At 33.8% G+C, this 22,075-nt stretch overlaps 1 protein-coding gene across 2 annotated transcripts in view; it reads right to left on the reverse strand.

The window, feature by feature from the left end:
* Positions 1 to 22,075, reverse strand: part of cutlet (chromosome transmission fidelity protein 18 homolog) — a 48,192-nt gene that overhangs the window by 14,367 nt on the left and 11,750 nt on the right. The gene's annotated exons all lie outside the window — the stretch shown is intronic.

Here is a 22,075-nt window from a genome sequence, read left to right on the forward strand (position 1 = left end):
AAATTCTGTAATATTTATACCAACCTCAAATATGAACCTACCGTACTTCCATCAGACATGACATTTATAATTGTTACTTTTAAATTTATCATTTCGTATAGTAATAAATGTAATATTTAACTTACGCAACAATTCTGTAGATTAACGTACACATAAAGATAAAAATGTCCTTGTCACCGAAAACAAGATATCTCTCTCAGCATTTGAATACTTCGCACGCAATTCTTTTATTACAATATTCAGGTAATTGGTTATGGACGTAAAAGCCTTAAAAAGATGAACGTATAGCTCATTTGCTGTTAATGCATGCCATATATATCCGATCAAAAAATCAATGTTTTCAGAAATAATAAATATTGAAATGATAAAAAAGTAAGAAAAAATGTTTTCATAATTCGGACTACTGCGTATTAAAATTAATTATTATTCACTATCTGTCCCTGCACTCTTTATACACTTGATACAGTGATTATAAATAGGTGAAAAAGTTTAAAAAGTGTAAAGCCCTACTGACAAATGACCTATACATTCACCCCTTTAAAGCGTTTACTCATATAACCAATCCTACTGTATAAGAAATATAATTGTATTTATTTTTTATAATTTCTGGAAGTCCAAGTCCGTACCCCGGCTCTCCACAAGCGGGATGTAGCTGTCGGCGCGGGATCCGCACGAATCCGCGCAATTTTCCGCCGGTCATTTTTCATTGTTTCAAGTTGAGAGCCCCGGGGCGCGACCGCGCCCAATACTTATTTGTTGCCACTCGTAAATACGTGGCTGCCTGTGCTCTTACGCGATATTGTGTTTACGACCTTTAAGGATACGGGAGGCCGTTTCCCAAGTTTTGCCTTAAACTGTAATAAATGTATTTCAGCAAATTTATTGTCTTGTTTTACAACACAAAAATTAGTACAATTTTTTTATTATTAAATAAACTACATCATACATGACACTTAGCTTGCCAAGAGGCTGATTACTATATTTATTAAAGATGAAGAAGCATTCAATCTTAAGCTGGATAAGTTAAATAGTGGTCGTCTAGCGATGATTGTAATACGACCGGTGGATCAAACTTAGCCCAGGAGTGGGGTGACCTCAATACCTATCCATTTCAATGTATGTTCTATAATTTTATGAAGGTCCTGCTGATATTTGAGAATTTATAGTTTTTTATGAAACATAGGATTCTTTCAGATAAATTACTGATACAATGTATCTGTTAAGCCTACGCTCAAGATTTTTAGCCTCAAAGCCGAATACAATTTTCAATTTTAACATTACTGCATAAAATTTAAAATAAAATGTCATTTTATATAGTAATTAGTTAAACCAGACTTTTAAAGCATTGAATTCGCGTAATTTAAATTTCGCTTACTTCACTTATTCCATTTTTAATAAAAAATAAATTTTATTGTATATCAACCCTAGCCGTTTTTAAGACAGGTTGAAAGCTACAACTTAAAAATGATAATAATTAACTATATTAAAAACAATTATTAATCCTAAATACATAAATGTTACTATCCAAAATTAAACAAATTTTGGATTTTTCATATTTTTTGCACGCTTGATTGCTATACTTTCACGCACTCCAGGATTATCTATTCATTACAGGACACCCTCTATATGCACTACAATGTAAAGACGAAATATAAAAACAGGATTTATACACAAAACTCGTCAGATAATGTGTATCAATACAGTGGTATAGTATATCTAAAATGGTTCTGTAACCGTTGTTGCACGTTTATATATTAAATTAAAATTTCAATAAAGATAAGAAAATTGTTCACATGTTTACACTCCTATGTTTGATCCTAGAGAGGCGTATTCAATTGTCCAAACAATTGTACAAAAAGTAGGGCAGCCCATAAATCTTGTGAGCGAACAATCGAGCAAGAACTCTTCTACTTTAAGATTTAAAAATCGAGATATATTATTTACCAGAACATCCTTTCCTTTTATCACTGTCCACCCTTTGTCCGAATCGTATCATATCATTACTGCAATAGTACTTTAGCTTTGTGTCGAAAGTAATAATACAAGAGTCACAAACGTACCGCCCGCCGACAGGGTAAATATCTTTTAAGCCTCTAAACAATTCACGAGAGGTCAGCAAATGCGAAATTTATAAATCGAAAAGGTTTTCATTTTCTGTCACTTTCTTCTCTGACGTATATTTATTTATATGACTATTGTTTGAAAGCTCGGCAAGTGATCCCAGATGCATTCGAATTTCAAATAGCATTCGACAGTTCGAACTAGTAACAAGACGATAGATGTGGTTGACACCGTATGATATATACTGGGCCTTGTTTTTGCTCTTCCACTGATAACTAACCTATAAAAAAATCAGTTGAAAGACGATGGTTCAGCTCGCCACGTAGGCCACCTACTGCCATTTGAAGGTTACCATTTCGAACTTTGTCCGATAGTATTTTTCGTCTAGGCCTCCCCGCATTCGACCTCGTAGAGAAATCACAAACTTAATAGTCTCTATGATTTATTGAGCGACTGTGATCTTGCAAATAAAGCTCAAAATGAAAGTCAAAATTTCAACGCCATACGTTAACACTGGAAACACATTGGTTTTATTAGTTATTAATAAATCGGTAGTCTGTCTTTATTGCGCACATCCATCTCACTTGCCTGTTCTTATTCTGAAATTTTCAACATGACTACTCTTTCCATAATAAGCGAACACATTAATCAGATAATAATACTATTCTTATTTTTATTAAACAAACTCTTAAATAAAATAGTCTAATTTATTATAATTTGTTTATAATTTCAAAGCGACGTTGTTAACATATGATACATCTTACAACCTGTTCAACAAACGAGGTTCAGGCTCTCACGCAAATTACGTTCACCAACAACAATTTGTTAAAGCTCTAAATTGTGAATTGATACCTCCCGGATCGTCGCCGGGGGATGATCGATCGCCAATCAATGTCAATAACAGATTAAAAATAAATTTTACACTTATCTTTCTTTTCATAATGTGCTTCTTGGTAAATTATATTACTTTTTAATCTCACGTATTCGCCATTATAGTACGTTAAATAATATTATTCCTTTATAATCACAGGATACTTGAGTCGTTAAGAAAGAAAATAACAAACGTTTTATTTCATTCGTATAGCCTAGCAATATCATTTATACGTCATAAATAGTAGGTTTTGTTTGATGATTATACGAATTAAAGAGTCTGTATGTAACATTGCAAAGACGTCTCAACTGATTTCTTACAATCCTTTAACAACGTCATCAGGCCACTCATTTATACTATTAATCAACATGTATAAGATATTTTTGTATTATTTATTCATAACCACAAAAACATGCTATAATATATGGCACAAGTTGTAATATTTTGTTCAATTCATTTTTCTTTCTACGTTCTACCGACAGATACTAACTGTTACACCAAAGTTATTTAATTAGAATATGTCATACATCGATAATTAATGCCATTTTTTTCACCGCGGTAAAACGTTTTTTTATCTTAGTAATCTTTTCTAAGAGGTCCTGGTCCTATGTGTGTCGGATGCCGGGGCAATTGTATCTTTCCGCAATTAGAAGTATCAAAACGCATTGCCGTGTAGATATTTAGGTCATAGTTTCTATTTACATTTTTTTCTTACATACTTAGAGGATAAATTCCATACCAAGCTTTGTTATCACTTGGAAAGCTTTCACACTGTAACAGAATGTTTTTACAATTTAATTTTTAATTAATTTCTAAAATTTATTACAACCTAATTTAGAGACGCTACATAGGGATATATTATAACACCGTACACTACTGCCTACAAAATCTATAAAATATATTATTTAATGTGAAATTACATTCAATCAATTTCATAAGCTTTTCGTGACTTCATAAAAACCGCAAACTTGTAAGTTTTTTTTTTCTAAAATTAGTCTACCAACAGTAGCCACTTTGTCAAAAAAATGGGAACAAAAGATTCTAGGCCCTCATACAAATTGCAATTAACCCTTCCACTTTACATAGCGAGTCACTGCCTGCAGCGTTCGCTTTGGTATCAAAGGCGTGGTCTACCACTGGTGGCTATTCAAACTTGTTTGTGTTAATCTGATAGGGTGGGCAATATGCAACGTGTTTGAACAGGGCGAAGCGCAAAATGATTTTTACCGTCATCAACAACTGTCGCTTTATGAGCTTTATGCTTCAAGTAAATCGCTCGTTTAAAAACTTAGTGGCAAATAGCTACGCGCCGTGCACTTTTAATTACATCCATTAATGTTATTTTAATCTCTTTACGAGGCACAATTACTCAAATGGGAGAGATTCTGCGGTACTCTAGATTATATAGAGTGGTTGGTTATAAGTGTAAAACCTTTAAAAGGATGAGTGCATATATCTTTTAGCAGCATGTATTTCCAATAATCGTGGATAGTGTTTATTCTAAATTATGATATATTAATTATTTTTTATTGGAATTCCACAGGCCAATAACTGACAGTAGAAGGTCTACAAGGTCAGGAAGTAAAAAATAATTAAGTTTTTAAACCGCTTTTTCCTACTTTGTTATTTATTATTTCTGAAACTATTGACTTTTGGATAGCGACTTATTGACTTTTGGATACATCATATTGTAGCGAATGAGCCCTTTCATCCCTTTATTTTTTTTATAACTATAACCAATCAGCTTATATGTTTCAAGACAGTAATGACGATGATAGGTTTTTCTTACAGAAACTTCTCAAAAAAAAATTTTTTTTTCCGGCTTCGTTTACATTTAAAAATCTTAGGCTGTACTATTACGACTAGATATTCCTACGAAGTGCTCATTCTCTTTCATTATGATCATTTCATCCATAAGATGTCCACTGTTGGACATCGGCTTTCTTCATAGATTTCCAATAGGATAAGATTTCTCTTGATAAAATGTAATAATTATCTGTGATACATAACTCGCCGGTATATATTTGTTTTTAAAAATGATGTGTTCTGCTGCCAAAATTGCAACTAACTCGACATCGAATTTTCACGATTTATTAACGACAAACAATAAGTAGACAGTGTCGGGTTAGCTATACGGCTTCATAATCATCATTTCAATAGTAAGACATTTATTGCTGGAAATAGGCCTCCCTTATAAATTTTCAAATTTTTCGACAACTTTATCAATGTCGTCTGGGGCACTGTTCCGTGATCGCTCCGAAGCTTGATGAATACTGAGTCCCTACGACCTTGGCGACTGACGACCTGACCGTGTGAAATAACTTACCAATCGATTGTAAATGATTGTAATGGTTTCATACAATTAAACTATTATTAAGTTTGTGTTTTTCAAACATTGGTTACGCTATGAACATCGAATTGACAATTTAAACATGTTACAGCCAGTTATTCGATAGAATTAGAAAAAAAAATAAAGATAATTATAAAAAAAATTGAAACAAGTTTACACAGTGTTTCCGACCGGCCGACGATTAAAAGAGTAGCGCCTCGAGCGTCGCATATGGCGCCCTCAATGTTCAATTTTGAAAATTATCCGCATGTTTAAATTTCGAACCGCATTATTTGAGCCCATTTGAATTGTAACCGCGCGGCGCGGTAATCGGACTAGGATTTGTGACAAGATTAGTTACAATAATGGAAAGTAAGGGATAGGGGAATCCCGCCGGTGGTATTTGCGATGGCAAATCAAACGAAATTATTACTTTAGAGAATTGTGTTATGTCGTTACGAAGGAGTGTGGGATTAGTTAGGACTTTAATGACACGCTTTGTAATAACATTTTCGAATACGTTGTCTCAATTTTATGTTCTTAGTGGTGAAATGTTTTCTCGCAAATGCGGGTAGTCATAATCTACCAGCAGCAGTGGCAATGCTTAATAGCTCACAATGTATACGGAGCAGACAAGGACCAGACATGTGGTTTCTTGTTATAATCTATATTGTTATTCGTCATTGCAACAGTAAGTTGAACACAAACATTGCCCATATGTTTTCCGACCGGTTGGAAATGGCCTTCATACAATATCTTCTATTGAATAATATGGTTTATCCACTGTTACCATAGCGCCATTCGCAAAGAAAATACTAATTTTAACCCTTTCCTTACCGCAGTCCATTCTGCGGAAGTGTGCACATTGCATGTCGGTAAACTGATGTACGAATTTTCTCATTTGTGTTACATATTTAAAGATTTTACTCGTATATTAATTAAAAATAGACGTTAGGATAATTCTTAGTAATTTATTTGGCTGTGATAAATTTTAAAACACACAAACCCACATAAGGGCTGGTACACACGGGTTGTCCAGTGGACGCCGGCTAACTCCGGCGCCGGTAGCGAAATCGTTAATATTTTTGTTCACATTTATTTATTAAATTAAATAGAAAACATATTTTTATTACCACCTTTAAGTTACAAATGTACTACATAAAATGTATTGTATGCTGTATATTTTATACTATATCTAACTGGAATTATTATTCAAATACATATTCCACACATACAAACTGTTAATATAATATACTATCTTTTGTTTCGTATATCTTTTATTTTAAGTGTATTTTCGTAACTTTAATATAAACTGTTAACGATGTGTACTTCATAATTGACGTAGTATATCTATTTATTATATATTAATAATATGGAACTATCTTTATTCGAGTAGGCACACGCATGAATCATCCATTATTTGAGCATTTTTAGGCAAATAAATAAAATTTGAGAGTGTTTTTGTATGATTAAAATAACTGATACTTATACAAAAATTAAATTTTTAACATTTATATCTATCCGTTGTTGTTGCCGCTAATCTTTATGGCTGAAATGATTTTTACGGGACTTATACTAGCAAGTAGCTGATATAATAAGGAGTAACTTAGGCTACTTTAATTTTAGAAAAATTTTAACTAAAAAAAACGAAATTTACTTTTTTTTTTGTTAAATTCCACGCGGACAAAGTTCCGGACACAGCTAGTAGTAAGCTACCATCGGAATGAATAGCTGATCTGCTGAGAAGAGCCCGCCAGATACTCAACATTTGCTCTTATTAAATGAAATTAAATAAAGTTTGATTGTACATTATAATATGAACTATGTAAATGAGTCAACAAACTAAGTACACGAAACGACCAACACTCTTGAATGTTATGATAAGATTTATTTAATAATATACTTTTAATTTTTGATTTAAAACTAAGAAAGCGAAGGTCACAAATATGTTGTGGAACTTTATTATAAAGGGTGGGCCAAAAATTTTTGCAAATATCAACAAAAAAAGTTTTCCACAGTTTACGTAGTCGATTACAGGAGTGCCAACGGCGAGACGAAGCTCATCTCGACGATGTAATTTTTAAAAAATAAATTTTAATAAATGATAATTACGGTAAATAAATCATAAACAAAATAGCATTTCTACACATGTTTCAAAAGTGCAAAAATTTATGGCCCACCCTATATATACATAGACTAGAAAGAAGAAAATAGATGATATTTAAATATGTAACAAGCGATTGAGTCTAGAATAATACATCTCGATTGTTCTTAATACAAAAAATACATTTGAGCCGGCGCGGCGCGCTGCAGTAATATGATTGCCAGGAAACGCGATACCCGCCCTCCCGGCGCGAGCTCGTTACACTATTATTTGAATTTGGAAACGAACGGCCCACTGCCTTCGGGCGTTTTGCTCTCTATGCATATTACGGCTCGCTGCCCGTTGTAATTTATTGCATTTTTTACCACTTGATTCCTTTGAAGGCGCAGCTAATGTATTTTAAGTTACAAATTTTAGCTATTTGGCGCTTTTGTGAAACTAGTTTCAAAACATTGTTTTAAGATTTAGCATAAGTCATTTTCTTTACGTTTGGAAACAAAATAGAATGGAATGATAAAGGTACATCGTAGTATAAATTACGAAAAACTTCATTATATTCAGTTAATATCAATATATTCAGCTTATATATTGATATACGATGATATAAAAGCTCAATAGCTTGATTAAAAGATAATCGGTTCAAATGTACCAAAACTTGTTAAAAGAAAACACATAAACTTATTTTCTTATAGTTGTTTATTACATTAACTTTTATAGTAATTATTGTTCACGTCCTGTACTCATAATTTTAATTAAATAAATATTAAATTTATACTGATTTCCCTTACATAACTACACTTGCGTGCAACTAGTTCGACTCAAGCCTACCAAGTGTACAAAGTATTTTTTCTGATTTTTTTAGGAATTATGAATATAAAAATATATATTTTCTAATAGCCTTATCTTTCAACATCAAAATTGTGTTTCTTTTTTAAGATCTGTTCAGTAATTTTGATTTGATGTATGATCAAATAAAATAGCAAAAGAGACGTAAAGTTACGAAAGGTGAAAATCAAATAATTACAAAAAGATCAGGCTAATTTAAAAACTATTTTAATATAAACAGTCTTTGCGAATTCAGAAAAAAATAAGCACTGTCCATTTTATAGGTTTGAGTCGATTTAGCTGCACTAAGGTTTATAAATAATTGATCGTACGTAGGAGAGGGTTATGCTCGGGATTTCTCTATAAGATCATATCAGGAATGAGATCTGTAGACATATAAAAATTACCGATATTGGCCAGAATATTCGCATGTTAAAACGGAAAGATATAGAACGCAGAACGAATAGCCAATTAGGACTTATGGAGCTTGAATGAAGATAACAAATCGACAAGTGCAGCGTAGCACTTTCCCAAGGTGGATTGGCTGGCCCCTACCAACTAGTTCTATTGGAAATCTGAGAAGGCCTATGTCCAACAGCGAACGCTCTACGGCTGCAATGATGATGATGACGTAGTAGATTCGATTTAGACAAAAAATGCTAGCCTAGAAGTTAAAGACTGACTATTATAAATTGCGAGTTATATCTCATATAGGCACACTGCTGTAAACACAATTCTGATTATTAGTAAATATATTAAAGGAACCCATTATTTCATACCATTAAAACCTGATTGGTATGAAAATCACGAGTTCTTACCGAATCTGCTTTGTGGATCATGATCTTTCTTTGCTGATAATTATTTCCCAGCAGTGGAAGAATTATACTACTTGTTGCTATCATTGATTCGTTATAATTATCATTGCAATAACTAAAACGTATATTCAGGCTTTTTTAACTCAGAGACGTATTCTAAACTAAATAAAGTATGTCTATATATTTACAATTGTTATCAATTATCTTTTTAATTAAATGATATTATTAATACTGTAATTAATTTCAATAATTATTAGTGTAAAAGCCTTGAAGATTTTTATAGGTTTAAAGACTTTTTACATTCATATATTAAATTGAATAACTTTTATATTTATTTTAATATTACATAGTGTTTATAATTTTTAAATCTTTAATGGGTCAATGATTAGCCCATTTTCTGTATGATACACTCCCTAATCAAAAATCAATGGTTTCAGAAACAATAAATAACGTAATGATAATATAGTTACATATAGCGTTTTCAAAATTCAGGTTACAATATAATAGTAATATGTTTATTAAAATTAATAATTTAGTCTCCCTCTGCAGATTTGCAGCTGAAAGAAATTGGTCTTTCGCACTACTATAGAAAAAATAACATATTCCAGAATGAATTTTTCAGAATTCACGCAGGGTGATTGGAAATAAAACCTTAAAATATAATTGCTGGCAAATGAACTTTGCAAATGGGAGAATTAGAATCATTTTCACCTGTATTAATCAGTTTAACTCTTCAGTCGTTACGAAACTTGATAAAGAGTACGTCGGTACACTGAATGGCAGTAATAGCGGGGCTCTATTACACCATAATGCAATGCCGACACAAAGGTTGGCGGCGTAAAAACTAGCTAACAAGTGTAGCGGGCCGCCCGGGGGCTCCAATTCGCAGCTCGCCCCGCCCGCACGCCGCTCGGAATTTCAGCGCAAAATACGAAATTGAATTCGCTTAAGTGTAATTTTTCATTCAGCGGATCTTGTTGCAATTTATTTTTTAGACGAAATTTATTACGATAACGTATATGAACCCGTTTTATTTACATGTCTGCATGAGATATATTCACTAACTTTCATATTTTAATTTATCTTTTCACCATTATCATTTTTGTAATAATAAACAGCTATTTAGCTGAAAATATTAATAATATTTTAGTAAACTAATATAATCATACAAGTACATCTACAGAATAGCATAAGCATAGTATACATAGGACTGTTACGTAGGATCCAAGGACATGGGCTCGATATCCGACAGACACAAACCTTTCTATTGCCTTATTACTTCACGATAGATCAATGACTGAAAACATCGTGAAGAAAAAAAGAAGCTATGAGTGGTAGCACAGCAGTAAAGAGCAAAGCCTTGAGATCGATAGGTCGCCGGTTCGATTCCTCCTCCCCGATAGATGGGGGGATATACCATAATCGCCTGGCTTGGCAGGCGAGCTAGAGATCACAATGTGGTATTATGGTACGCAGAGGACGCTGCTGTAGATCCTCTTGAAACTTATTTGTAAGCAGTGGCAATTCTATATATTTATTGCACATATTGTGAATATATAAAATTGTATCCCGGGAATCTAACCCGCGACCTACAGTTATTCAGTCCTCTACCGATGCTACTCTACTCTTAGAATTCTATATATATATATATATATATATATATATATATATATTTTGCTTTGCGATATTTCGAATACTATGCTATTCTTTATTATTTATACACATAGGTTTAACAATGCAAGTAATCGCGTTTAAATCAATATTTTAATATAAACTTGTAATAATTACTGCTTAACGGTAATTATTAAAGAACATTATACAGAGTGATAAATTAAAGATGATAGGTAAATACTTTAAAGTGGTAAATGCTTGGCTTATTCGTCAGCAAAAAACCTTAAAGCTGTTACACCTAAAATCAATCAACCTGTACAAGTTTATACTAATCTAAGATTGTATTTTTTTGGTTGACAGTATATATTTTGTTTTTGATTTTGAACATTATTGGCCTGGATATTCTTTTGCACCTATAAGCAATCATCCTATACGTATCTAAATTTAGTGAGCAATCGTTTTTTTTTCTGTTTTCATTGTAGAATATGATGTATAGAGATGCGATGTATGATAAGAAAGGGGGTAGGAGCGGTAGAGTTTCGGAAGGCAGCATTCATCGACGTGTAAGCGATATAAATATTTGAGCACGACGCGAAGCGGCCGGCTGGCGTGTAATGCGCGGATGAAAGACGTCGCATCGTAGCGCGCACGACGCAGAAAAATCTCACCCTAACCGAATAACCCTTGTGTGGGGGGAGCCCCCGGGCCCGGGCTTCCGATTGGCCGCCCCGCAGGAAGGATATGACCTATAGTTTTTCTTCTTAAGAACTTCCTCCGAGCATTGTGAGCGTGATATACGAGCGCGGGGCGGGGGTTCAGATTGATGATTGCCCGTATCCGGTCGCTCGCAATCACATCTGCGCGCGATCCGGCAATTTCCCCGCATATTCGTTTACCCGGCGCATTACGGGGGCAAACTCCTTCCGCGTCTGAGTGTTATTGCCTCTATTATGAGCGCCGAGAGCTTAATGCCCGTCGTTACGGGATAAAGGAACGTAGCGGCGGCGTTTTTATGCGGCTTGCGACCGTGTGCACGACGGACTTATGTATCTTTTTTTAACTAAAGCATCATTTAAAGTGGTTTTATCTAACTATTACTACACTGCTTTAAATATCTTATTCAAAACTAATTTAACCCCTTAATACATTATTGTAGAATAAAAAACCTTTATATAATTATATTACCACAGTCAAGTGTTAAGGCGTAGAGTGTAAATTAAAAACTTTTTTTTTCTCTGTTCATGGATTATTAAATGTAAATGAAGAAAGTGAATAGAAAATTTAATTTAAAATAGAAGGGAATTGAAGAACTAATTTTAAGAATAAATTCAGAATAGAAGTTTAATAAAAATATTGTATATTTTTTTAACATGTTATTTTGGGCGTTATTTTAAAGACAAGTTTTTAGAAGGTTTTACACAATATAGATCGGCAGTAACACGCATTTAAGGGTTAAAATAGGTGGAATTATTCAAAATACTTCTCTGTAGACATTTTATTATATAGTTGTACTTACTCTGACTATAAATACCCTTACATTATTTAAAAAAATAGCATTTGAATTTAGAATTTTTCTTTCTAATATTAATAGACTGACATAAACATATAAAATGACAATGAAATTTACAGAAGATTTATAAATCACGATTATTATAATGTGCTTTTAAAATCAACCGTTGATAATACAAAAATAATTATCGTAATCAAAAATTTAATTATAAATTCGAACTCTGTAAAGAAATAAAGCCAATCGATCAATTCTATAATGGAAATATTAAATAAAGAGATCGCAATCCCAATCAAAAGAGACGTCTTCAATTTAGCACCAGGTCGGAGAGGGGCGCGAGGCTGTGGGGGTACCTCCCCGGCCGGCTCTTAGCCCGGGCGGCGCCAATGTCCCACCGCGATTTATCGCGCGCGATTACCGCCTAATGTACGCCGCACTAACTCCACTCCTTACAAATTAACAGCCTCCTATGTTATAGTTCGTGTCTAAATAATATCATTCTTGATACTACACCAACTCTTCATTTAATACGGGAAATTTAAAAACGCGAAGCATATTGTGGTTACAGTGTTTCTGTTTGAAGTGCGGTTTTTTAAAAGGAACTTTATAATTTCAATTAAAATAAAACAAATCATTTACATAAAAATTATTCATCATCATCATCAACATGTCAGCTGATAGATATCCACTGCAAGACAAAACTACTCCAAAGATCCTCGCAACGATAGATCTTGCGATTTCCTGACTTTAACTATATCATCAGTCCACCCACGTAGTGTGTACCGACTCGTGGGCCGCGTTCTTTGATTAATAAAAATTATTAATCAAAAACTATTAAATCTAAAAGCTCCATTTATGTAATTTTTGATGTCATTCGATCCAACTACAATATTATAAATTTAAACAGTAATGAAGCAACAATATATTAAGTTGAAAAAAGTTTGAAAAAATATTTTCACGACAGTAAAAAGGTTACATTAAAAAAAAACAATTTAATTTTATTTCGAGCTATTTTTTAACTGTTTTGTTTTTCTATCAAATTGAGTAAATCTGACGACGATATTCAGTATATCCTAAAATTATATTCCAAAAAAAAAAAAGTAAAACGTAAGCGGTCAAAAAATTGTGACGTGGAAGTGTAGCAGTAAGATCAGCACAAATTTGGTTTAAACGTTTTCACTCCGGATAAAAACAACGCCATTTTTGAAAGAGTAAATCAACATCGACATATGAGTAGTTACGATGTTGCGAAGAAATTAAAATTGACAGCTAAACAGTTTTGACCCATTTGAAAAACACAAAAAAGTTCCACATTTGGGTACCACAGGAGATTTTTTATCAGAAATCCCAAAATTTCAAAACCAATGGCTTCATATGCGTAGAAACTACCTCAACCTATCGTGTATGTTTATTTTAGGATCTCTAAATAATGCCACTAATGAAATGGTCGACTTATTGAAACGTACAAACTCGTGTTAGGTGTACACTCAAATGCTTCTACACGGGGCGCGTTACCACGCCCAAGAAATAAATTTACTTGCCCTTAACTGCTCTCCCGCGGCGCACACGTGACCTTTCGCGCCCCCCCTACGTACCTGTTTACTTGCTTCCATGCCTTCCCCCGTACAAGTGTTAAATGAACTGTCCTCTGCTGACTAAAATACTAGAATTTCCCCACGGCTTCGTACTGACGGAATCTCTTTTCATATCTCCAATCTCCGTCCGATAAAAGATAACCATATTTACGTAGGTTTCTATCTTTTGTTTTCAATATAAATCCAGATTTTTTATACGTACCTACATTTTGATAATAAATAAGTTTTAATTCATATGCGTGATTTGGAAATTCTTAGGCAGTTATTACTTAGGACTCTTATATTTGAATAGAAGTATCAAGAAGTAGAAGACTATTAAGTACTCAACATCGAAGATACTATAGACATAAGCTACCCCATAGATTTGCAATAGGACCGATAGTAAGTAGCGTGCATCCAGCAACTTCCAACGACATTAGCTTAGGTGTCTGAACATATAGTGGATTCTTAATTAGACCCGTGTTTCGTTTAATTTAATTCTAAAATGTTAATGACCCAAATCAAAAAAATAAGTTTAACAGACAATATTCTCGGTAAGGCAGAAGATTACAACGAGAATTGACGACCGCAACCCGCCCCCAATGCACCATTAGAGGGGAAGAAAAAGTTGTAAGAAAATTGAGTAAAGCGCAACGGACAGTGGTCACCTTGTTTTTTCGAAAGCAATTTTACAGATAAAGTTTGTAACTTCGTAGATAAAGTTTTTAATATTTGAACTCGTGTAAGGTTTAATGGTGAGATTTTTTTAAAGTGCATGGAAAATAGTAAATAAATTATTTTCTTTTTTCGTACAAATAAAAGAGAATATAAAAACACCTATCAAACATTTTACAATAATTAAAACTAATTCCAATTATTACTAAAATCATCTAACAAAATAAAAATTATTTTTTGAATGATAAGCGTTTGTAATTAATACTTTAAATCAATATTAAAAATGATAACTCTGAACTTTCTTTCATTTATTATTTTTTTCAATTTGATTACAATATTAATATCGAAATTGAAAACGTAGTGGAATCTCAGTGTGCGTCGCGCTTTACAAGCAGCCCTCCGATGAAATTCTTATGGAGTTTTTAAAAGTGGCAACCGCAACCCTTTTATTTTGATTAGTTATTGTATTTATGAGGGACGAGCGACGGGCATTGACAAAAATGGAGAATTTTTTAAGAGGGAATTAAAACTTTGAGCTGCTGTGTTGTGACAGTTATTGTTTTATAAATGAGATTGGGTTGTGATTCCAGTTTGACATTTTAACTAATTTCTATAGTCATTAATGTAAGTACACATTTTATATTTAGAAGAAAACCTCACCTTTACTTCAGATAAAGTATTAGCTATCGTCATAATTATCACCATTTCATCCATAGTCCATTTATTGGTTTTAAGCCTCCCTCATAGATTTCAAGACCTGTTAGTTTTGCGTCGCGTCTTGTCCATCATTTTCCTATGACCTAAACAAGATCATCTGTCCACGTGCGCTTGTCAGTCTGAGGTTTCTTCTATAGAACCTTAAGGCCACTATGTGACCTGCTCTCTGCGACTTGCCTATCCGCTAGGCTTTATCGGTTATTTTCTTTCGTCAACGTATCTGTTTTTTTTTTCGATTTAATCTCATAAAGAAATCTCAAACATAACCCTCTCTATTAGTTATCAAGGTATGTAACATTGCATATTACTAGTCTTAGAGAAAACTTAATTTATTTCCATACAAACCACTAATCTTAATATAATATTATATTATTAAATTTTCAACGAAATACCTAGAAATACTTTCATCGTGAATTTGTTAGAGGTGGAGATATGTGAGAAAAGTATGATAGCGAAATATCTCTATAACCTACTTGAGGACTTAGGTTTGTAAAGGGCAGGCTTCAGATTATTTTTTTAAAACTGACTGGAAGAGTGCATTAATAGATAGGTAAAGTTGAATACAAATATATTGCAAGGAGGTTTACGCGAGTCGTCAGCATCAAAAACTATAGCTGGATACTCTACTTCAAGGCATTTACACAAACTTTTGAATCGTTAATTATTTTTAAAATTATAAAATGGTTATTGTAGTTAGTCCATGAATAAGCTAGCAGCAGCTCGAAATACTGATCTGCTGAGATGTCTACACAACAAATATTCATTTTTGTTCCTTTATTCGTACTAATATCCTATAAAAAATAAGTGCAGACGAAATCAGTTTGATGTTTTTATTTATTATTGTATTATATTTACATGTATTATAAAAATATATGTATATATATACATATAAATTTATAATAAAATATATATATATATAAATATATATATATATATATATATATATATATATCACATGTACGTTCGTTTGTAACTACTTAAATGTATCCTAACGTCACAATAAAGAATATTAAATAAATGAATAATATCCACAAGTTCATTTAAAATGATCGTTTTAAAATGAGCCCAATTTGATATACACTATCAGATTGAACTACCTTTCAAGAAATCTTTCAATTTAAAGCTACGAAGTTTTCAAACGCGTCATCATCTGAGAATAATCCTCAACAAGCTAAGGCGTGTTATTTGTGGTCACTTTTACAATATTCTTAATACAGTAGTTAGAGCAGTTTATCCTAAGCTCTATTATCTCTTAAAAAATTCTTCACTCTAACAGGATTATTTTGCAAGTGATTCTTCAATGAACTTCTTTATGAATTTATTACAGGACAATTTAAAGTACATTAGAGTGTATTGCCTTACCGCACACAGTTGCCTACATAAGAGTTACTAATTTTATAAAGTCTAGAGAAAGGTTTATCACCATTTTTCTTAGATTTCCTAATATTTTTATATCATAAATAGAAGAGACAACTAGAGAATTACCATGCAAATTCTTTGCATTGTAATAAAAACATACGTAAACATATGAAAAAGTGTGAAGAAATAACGTGTCGTATAATTGCGGCGTCTCGCATTCGCGTAGTTAACGTCTGTCGGAGGGCGGAGGGCGAGTGCCGTGTTCCGAGTGCGCTAGGACGGGTTAATTATTTCTTTTTGTGCGAACACTCGACGAGAGATTGCCGTGATTACGTGAGTTCACGTCGCGACCTACGTGTGGTCAAAGATTCTAAAACGTCACTCTAAAAAAAACATATTTCTTATATTTATACATCCAGTACTGTCCAATTGAAAAATTAAAAAGTTCACTTCTTTATTAGTCTATTTATTATATGTCCATATGTCTGTCTGTATGTACTGTACAAAACGCATACATCCCTTTGCCGGTAACTTTTTGTAAATTATTAGGTACATCCCGAGGTTTAACGAAAACATTTTTTTGTACGTATAAGTTTGAAAAATCAAAATTGACTTTATATTCAGATTTTAATTAGATGCACAGCACAGCAAGCGTAAAAGGATACATCTAGTGTTTCATAATTAAACTTTATTTCAAATTTACCACAAATAACTAATTAAGTGCCGCTTTAAGTTTCTGCAGTGGAGACTTCGGACCAGCAAACGTAGCATAAGACGTTCGTAGTCTGGATCAGTTGGATAAGACAGGATTCAATTCCAATCCTTTCCAAAAATCATGGTCTAATCATTTTAGCTGTCGGACGTCCTCAACTGAACGGCTTCCGACATAAATTTCTGACAAGATCGGTAGGAAGCGGTTTACATTCAGCACTTTTCGAAGATCTATTTGTAACGCCCAAGATGATGCCTTCGTCTTAGTAGACATTTGTCGTAATCATGGATCACCGGAGAGTGTCCACGAGTTCCCTCTACTCTTACCCTCAGAGGCTACGTTGCGTATTGTGCCGATTGATAGTAAGTGGCAATTGCTGGTTGTTCGATGCGGAAAAGGCTTAGGCCTGCAATTTCGTCAGGGGCTCGGCAGAGGCCTTATTAAGGTCTCGTCAATTTTTGCTACTAACATGAATAGGATCTTACTCTTTACCGACATTAAATAAGCGCGGCACATTACAAAATAGAATTATTAAAGAGACTAATTTCTTTATATATGAACAAAGCATGTATATACGCTATAGGATTTGGCGATATATCAACGGTTTCCGTTTTAAAGACCCTATTGTTAAAAAAAATTATTAGATGAATATAATCATTATATATAGAATATATTGCTATATACATTATACTTAAATTGTGTTTTTACCCAACATCCATTCTGCTCCGTGCGAAATAATCTTTGAGAAGAGGTTTCGTAACAGTTTTACTCGTACAATACGCGACGTAGATTTAGCAAACACAGTTTTAATTAGAGACGTTTAATGAATGCTTTCTCTGTACACTGCTTCTCGAAATCTGCTACCGGTGTAGACGTGAGCGGAGTTATGTCACATTTATACGCTTTAAATGTAATTGTACTCTCAACGCTTTTGTATTAAGTAATTTTTACAACGCGTCTTCATATCCCTCGTATAACAAACTTCGCCCTCTATAACGCGTAAATTTCCAACATTACCTTTCTGTATTTTAAATTTCATTATCTGAACAGTTCATAATCAATTTCGTGTAATCTCTGCGTTATACAAATGTGTTTTTAGAAAGTTAAACGTGTAACAATTGTACACAGCGCGTTATATGAGTAAGCTATGCCACCGTATGGGGATTACTAATTTTTTTTAAACTTATTTAAAATACCAACGATAAATATAACGTTGTTTATGAAGCCCGAAACACGGTTTTTAACGTGTGAACTGCAAAAAGAAATATACATTGCACCACTGCAAAGCTTAGACCTCCCCCAAAGATCGCTTCGATGACCGGTCTTACGCAGCCCGTATCTAGCCAATTTTGCGAACTATGTCGCGGGTCCACCTATAGAGGGATCTGCACTCGTCGTGTCTCTAGGCTCCCATATATAAATATATCAAAATATGATACTTAAGACGTATTTCTAAGTTCTCTAAAATAATTACGATTAAAAATAAAAGGTAACATGAATATTTATGTAACGTACGTTGTGAGCCGCCAAAAGGTCTATAGTTCTAAACTTGTTAGACGTACCATGTAATATTTCATTCGTGATTAAAGATCTCTTCAGGTATTTAAGTGACAGAACGAGGGTGATAGACCTACGTCAAGACGGCTTTTATCAAATATCTCGTGTGCGTTTTGCTAACCTCATCCTTCTCATCGATGCACAAAGCCGTAATATCATAGACGAATACTAACTATCGTGAGCATTTGTATATATATAAATTTAAATTGTTAAAAGAATTAAAATGTTCGTACAGTAATTCCGTTTTTTAAACACTCTTTCCCCATCTTATTTTTGGGACAGGGACTTACCCCCTTTCCTCTATTATCCTTCACAATTTCTATCATTCAGCACACATTCAACATACAACATTCACCCACATTACATTCACGCATCGCTTCCCATGCCGAATGAGATATTCGAAATTAATTGGGGAGATCTACAACTAGCACTGCAAGGTCTAAAAAGATACCCCGCCACATTTGGCTGGCGGATTGGTGGTCGCAGTGAGGTATTATATATATAATGACGCTGCTGCTCGTCTTCTAGAAACTTCACGGGCATTTCTAAAGATATATTTCGGGCTATATACCATAATCGCCACGCTTGGCAGGGGGTTTAGCAATAGCATCGGTATTATTGTACGAAGAGGAACTTGCTGCCCATCTTCTGGAAACTTATAAGCAGTGGTAATCCTATATAATTAATGCACAAAGTGTAAATTATATAAGATTGTATTCCGGTAATCGAACCTGCGACGTTTGAAAGTCTCTTTTCTCTAAGCCTGGACTACCATATTGTCCAAATTGTGATAAATATACAACGCTACAGTGAAAAATAAAGGATCAATTTCACGTATCAATTACTGACAATAATTTCAATCAGTAATAAGCTGATTTTATTCCACAGATTATATTATGGTACATTTCAATAGTTCGTCAACGGTATCCTTTAAAAATGTTAACAGAAGAAAACGTAAGAAGCTCTATTTAAACACAGTCGGCAATGTAGCGACTCCACAGCTTCTGATAGAAATGTTCCTCGTTTTGCGTGATTAGGGGTGTGTGGTATAAACGCGCTAAAATAAATAAAATAAAAAATAATATTCGGGAGTTTTGAAACCCAGGAAAGATCTAGATAAATTTCTATAAAAGTCATAAAAACAATACAACAGCTGTTTACATAAGATTAACAAAAGTGCTGCTTCACCATTGCTCTTCAAGCATGCTTGAAGTAACAAATGAATTATAATAAAAACAATTTATTTCCTTTACATAAAACGTTTCTATAGGAAATATATGGAGTAGGTCTGTCTAGCAGTGGAAGTCATATCGCTGAAATCATGATGACTTTTCACTAATAACAGCACTGCATGGCATAGACTTTCCCCAAAGATATCTCTGGTATCATACATTCAGCATATAACGAGCATTCAGATCATAATTAAAAGACTGTTTCATCATAAGTAAGAAAAGGACTAATATATAGCTACTTCCGCTATGTAGCAGTAGTTGTGCAATAACGTGCACCACCCGCCAGCCCGCTGATAAATGCGCATGCGGCAAACAATGCGAAACACAACTACCACTGGTAGTTGTGTCGCATTCTACATAGCGGAAGTAGTTATATATTAGTCCTTTTCTTACTTAGGATGGACTTCTGCAATGTAACGCCTGAATCTATTAAATACTGTTTTATCATGATCATCATCATTTCCGCCATAAAACGACCACTTTTGGATGCAGGCCTCTGCCGTGGATTTTCAGTAGGAACGGTCGAAAGCGGCCTGCATGTAGCGTCTCTCCATGGTTACAAGGTCGTCTGTCTACCTTGTATTTGAACGTCTTATGTGGGCTTGTCGAACCCAGGAACCTTAAGCTCTTAGCGGCCACCTGTTTTGGGCGCTATGTGGTCTAACTTAAACTTATCTGTTACTATTTATTTTCGAATCTCCTTGTTCCTGATTCATAGAGAAAAACGAACATATCCCGATGAGCTTGTAGAGTGATTGTAAACTTATATGTTATATACAAATAAACGGTATTATTTACTCTACTTATGCATCTAAAAAGGACACAAAGTTAATGTTTTCTTTTTTATTACTAACTTATGACATGGAAATCACCCAGGAATGTCTGTGATCATAATGATGAAACAAAATTCTACAACCACATGTTTCAAGTAGTGAATAAAATTCAAATTTTTTATTAATAATTAATTTTCCACGGGTCATTTTTCTGGTGTAAGCTGGCAACCCTGACGTGGAGGCGGTGGTGCATCGCGTTAATATATTCCATCAGGCAAGTAAACTGCAATCTGCGCGCCGTCTATTCAGCGCGTAACGAGCAAACGGGCGCCTGTTAGCGCTCGTGCGGGCTCTTATTGTCGCGAGCCCAACTCTATTTACCTTATCTTAGCTATTTGCGCGGACCATTCATTCCCAGCTGCGGCGGTGCACTCGTTATTATTAAATGGATTCTTTTACATCTACAATAATGTAGATACATATAAAAAAATCCTAAAACTTTGCACCTGTATTGGTATAAATTTCATACCTGTTTGCAAAGTAAAGGCTAACCCGCCAAAGTTACAACGCCCAACGCAAAATATAACTTATTATAAAATACATTCGTAATCCCTGAAAGCCTAAGTAACAATCAAGATTTATCAGTAATAATTTGGAATATTCAAAAAAGTACAAAAATGCATTACCTACAAGAGTTTCCAACCTAGGATTGGGAATCTAGTAAACATATGTCCAGTAGTGGGACAGGTTAAAGGGATAGTTAGTAAAAGAAAACTATTCTCATACCCAATACCAATTTTTGAGGGTTAACGCTATTAACTTTCCAAATAACACCATAAGAATGAGACAGTCATCGGAACCTCCTTATTTTGTCTTTATAATAGTCAATATGTTATTAGTATAATAAGGTAATCATATGAACCTATAGACGTCTGTGAAAGACTGCCCTTAAAGATAGATGCAATGACCAGTCTTGCTTGATCTTAATTTATAGTTTTAATGGAATAGGCGTTTGCTTTCCGTCTCACCTGATGGAAAGTGTAGATGAAGACGAAGGTGGTGTACGCCCTCCGAAAAGAAACCTGTTCACTCTACTCTTAAAGGCTACAGAGTTCAACTTATCCGGAAAATTAGACCCAGGCAGGTCGTTTCAAATCTTGGAGCCTCTCACCAAAAACGAGCTGTCATTCCGTTTATTTCGACTTTACCATCTTGCTTCCAAGTAATGAGTTAGTTATGCATTTTCAAAAATCTTAGAAATATACGGCAATATACTAATGTGCGTAAATTCGTCATTTCACCTGATATAGTCATTTTAGGGATGGGTTTAATAATAACAATCTCCCTGGCTTC

Source organism: Battus philenor, unplaced genomic scaffold (genome assembly GCF_028537555.1).
Source record: "Battus philenor isolate CCGP_79_NKW_IND1 unplaced genomic scaffold, ilBatPhil1.0.hap1 SCAF_15, whole genome shotgun sequence".
NCBI classification, from domain to species: Eukaryota; Metazoa; Arthropoda; class Insecta; order Lepidoptera; family Papilionidae; genus Battus; species Battus philenor.